General features: G+C 44.3%; 1 protein-coding gene across 2 annotated transcripts in view; it reads left to right on the top strand.

The window, feature by feature from the left end:
• Positions 1-4,059, top strand: part of KDM4A (lysine demethylase 4A) — a 67,551-nt gene that overhangs the window by 35,816 nt on the left and 27,676 nt on the right. The window lies entirely within an intron of this gene.

Below are 4,059 nucleotides of genomic sequence, written 5' to 3'. Positions count from 1 at the left end.
CAGCACTCTACCCAGGGTGACAGCTTGAGGCTCTTTCTTAAAAAAAAAAAAAAAAAAAAAAAAAGTCCTTACATCTCCCCATTGCTGAGTTCCTTGTTGGCTTCCCTGCTCAGCTCTTTTGGTTTCTTTGGCACTATGGATTCTCCCTCTTTGGAGTTCTCCCCTCCTTGGCTTTTTGATATCCTTTTACCTGTCTGCTTCTGAATCTCCTTTTCTCTCTTCTTCCTATCCCTGGAAGGCTTGGTTGTCAGTTGCTTTGTCTTCTTATCTATTCCCACAGTTTTGTTTGTTTGAGATAGGGTCTCACTTGGTAGCTCATGCTGGAGTATAGTTGTATCATTGTAGCTCAGTATAACCTCAGACTCCTGCTGTCAACGAGTCTTTCCACCTTGGCCTGCCATGTAGCTGGGACTAACAGGCACATGCCACTATGCTTGGCTAACTTACAATTTTTTCATAGAGATGAGGTTTCACTATGTTGCCCAGGCTGGTCTCAGACTCCTGGCTGGCCTCAAATGATGGATTCTCTCACCTTGGCCTTTCCCATAGTTTTTATTCTTAATCTGGTGCTGAGGTTTCCCAAGTCTATAGCTCTTGCTCTGACCTCATTTCTGAACCTCCAGTCTGAATTTCTATTTTTATTTATTTTTTATTTTTTTGTAGAGACAGAGTCTCACTTTATCACCCTCGGTAGAGTGCCATGGCATCATACAGCTCACGGCAACCTCCAACTCCTGGGCTTAGGCGATTCTCCTGCCTCAGCCTCCTGAGTGGCTAGGACTACAGGCGCCTGCCACAACGCCTGGCTATTTTTTTTATTGCAGTTTGGCTAAGGCCAAGTTCAAACCCACTGCCACCCTCAGTCTGAATTTCTTATTAACCTTCTGGGTATTTCCAAGTGAAAGGACCTATAGAAACAGATTGTGTGGGCTCGGCCTATGGCTGAAGTGGCTAAGGCGCCAGCCACATATGTCTAAGGTGGCGGGTTCAAATCCAGCCTGGGCCCGCCAAACAACAATGATGGTTGCAACCAAAAAATAAAAAAATAGCCGGGCATTGTGGTGGGCGCCTGTGGTCCCAGCTACTTGGGAGCCAGAGGCAGGAGAATTGCTTGAGCCCAGAAGTTGGAGGTTGCTGTGAGCTGTGATGCCACGGCACTCTTCCCAGGGGGACAGCCTGAGGCTCTGTTTCAAAAAAAAAAAAAAGAAAGAAACAGATTGTGTGTACTACACATAGCATGTTTAACTTGGCTTTTTTTTTTTTTTTTTTTAAAGAGAGTCTCATTTTGTTGTCCTGGGTAGAGTGCTGTGGTGTCATAGCTTACAGCAACCTCCAGCTTTCGGGCTTAGGTGATTCTCTTGCCTCAGCCTCCCAAGTAGCTGGGACCACAAGCGCCTGCCACAGCATCCAGCTATTTTTTGTTGCAGTTTGTCCAGGGCCGAGTTTGAACCCACCACCCTTGGTATATGGGGCCAGCCCCCTATTCAACTGAGCCACAGGCACTGCCCTAACTTGATTTGTTGTTATCTCCCTCTCCATGCACATCAGTCCTTTCAAATGTCTAACCTTAGTGAGACAGGCTAGAAATCCCCACCTTCTCTGTCTTCTTGATTCTCATCCTTTTTTCCTAGTGTCTGTCACATCCTAGGCTCAGGCCACTTGATGTCTAGAAAGTGGGAAGTACTAAGTTATTGGAGTACAGGAATAAAGTAAAATGAACTTTATCTTAAACTTTCATGGTCCTTTTAAAAAAATGTGTATAATTATACTAACATATAATTTATTAGTAAATAATACATATGTTGGGGTGTTATTTGCATGGTAACACTATCAGAAAAGTTTGGGAACTGTGGGTTTTTCAGTTCATTTTAGCCAAAGAACCCTTTGTTTAAGTAAAATCTAAAAATCTAAAGCAGAGCTGTTCAGTTAGAAAGGAAGTAAGACCTAGAAGAGCTCTTCTTATTCACTGTAAAGGAGGCTCCTGAGGGACTTTTGTGATGCACATTTTGAAAACCAGTCAGTGTAGCCCAGCACTTTGGGCCAAGGTGGTCAGATCACTTGAGCCCAAGAGTTTGAGGTTGTCATGAGCTATGATCATGTCCCTGCACTCCAGCCTGGGCAACAGAGTAAGACTCTGTCTCCACAAAAAACCTCTGTGATCATGTAAGTCTTCATGGACATCAGTAGTAAAAGGTCCCAACATTCTCACTTCTCCACCACATTCCATTACACTCCTGTCAGATCACTTATTGGTGAAAGCACAGATCTACATGAAGTCCATTCATTTCTCCATCCCTCTTTCTTTCCTGAGTGTCCTTTGCACATTATTGGTACTCAGTGACTGTTTACTGCATGAATGGGCAAGTGGACACTGAAGTTTGTTGATGATATTTTTTAGAAGAGCAGGCTTTGTTGTATCTGCATGTGACCTGCTTGGAAAGTTTTTCCTGGTGTTTCAAGTGTGGTTCTTAAGTTTTGGGGTTCTGCATAGTTGCATGTGGAGTCTTCAGGGCCAGTATGCCATCTGTGAAGTGGCATAGCAGTGCTGCTACTTCTCTGCACCACTCCAAGGCACTGGTTTTTGTCATAGATGCAGAGTGGCTCTCTTCCGGGCCTCATTTCCATGCTTAATGTTTTTTTAAGCCTCATATCTCCTAATGTGAGTATAACTGAGTTTTAAATATGTTGAGTAGAAAGCCTTATGTGGTATTAGTAAGCCAATCCTGTACATTTTAAACCTAATTGCATTTGCACTGACATTGTGTAAATGCTGTGTTAAATCAACATTTCCCTTTGCAGACAGGCCAGAGTTTTCTTTTTTCTTTTTTTTTTTGAAACAGAGTCTTACTCTGTTGCCCCAGGGTAGAGTGTCATGGCCTCAGCCTAGCTCACAGCAACCTCAAACTCTTGTGCTCAAGTGATCCTCTTGCCTCAGCCTTCCCAGTAGCTGGGACTATAGGCATAGGCTTATTTTTCTATTTTTAGTAGAGTTAGGATCTTATTCATGCTCGGCTATTCTCCAGCGCAACCATTCCTCTCACCTTGGCCTCCCAGAATGTTAGGATTATAGGTGTGAGCCACTGCACTTAGCCAGGCCAGGGTTTTAGATGTACTCTGTGCCCTGGCTGATGTTCTCCCCTGGAGAAACTGAGGAATTCATAGTGTCAGTTAGCGCTGAGGTCTTGGCAAGATAAAAGAAAAAGTTGACCTATTTTATTTCTTCTTCTTCTTCTTCTTCTTCTTATTTGTAGTTTTTGGCTGGGCCGGGTTTGAACCTGCCACCCCTGGTTGGTATATGGGGCTGGTGCCCTACTCCTTGAGCTATAGGCGCTGCCCAAACATTAAAGGCACACAATGAAAAGCCTTTGTTTTTTTGCAGTTTTTTTGGCCGGGGCCGGGTTTGAACCTGGCACCTCTGGTATATGGGGCCTACTCCATTGAGGCACAGGTGCTGCCCTGACCTACTTTATTTTTAATGGGTCAGTTGCTCCTCATCCCTTTGTATGTCCTCTAGACATACCAGATGGATGAGCTGCCTGGCACGTTGTCACAGGTGCTACTAACCTTCTGGTCCAAGGAAAGGGGCACCTGGACTCCTGGGGGTCTTAGATGCAGACCCATGGCAGTGAGCTTACAGGACATGGCCCTGCCTTATTGCTTAAGCATGTTTATTTTTTGGTACCTTTCTTTTAGGCTGTTTCTAGAAAGGCTAGGAGTTATACATAGTCATACATTTTGCCCTACAGTGTTTTTTTTTTTTTTTTTTGCAGTTTTTGGCTGGGGCTGGGTTTGAACCTGCCACCTCTGGTATATGGGGCTGGTGCCCTGCTCCTTGAGCCACAGGCACCGCCCTGCCCTACAGTTTTCACATACTACTGGTTTTCACTAGTTTGGTACATGGTTTTTGTCTTTTTCTAACACAGGTATTTTCTGTGTTTTTTTTTTTTTTTTTTGAGACAGTCTCAAGCTGTAGCCATGGGTAGAGTGCTGTGGTGTCATAGCTCATAGCAACTTCCAACTGTTGGGCTTGAGTGATCCTCTTGCCTCAGTTTTTCTATT

Source organism: Otolemur garnettii, unplaced genomic scaffold, assembly GCF_000181295.1.
Source record: "Otolemur garnettii isolate 467f Iridium unplaced genomic scaffold, OtoGar3 scaffold00202, whole genome shotgun sequence".
In the NCBI taxonomy this organism is placed as follows: domain Eukaryota; kingdom Metazoa; phylum Chordata; class Mammalia; order Primates; family Galagidae; genus Otolemur; species Otolemur garnettii.
This window is presented reverse-complemented; position numbering and strand designations above follow the sequence as displayed.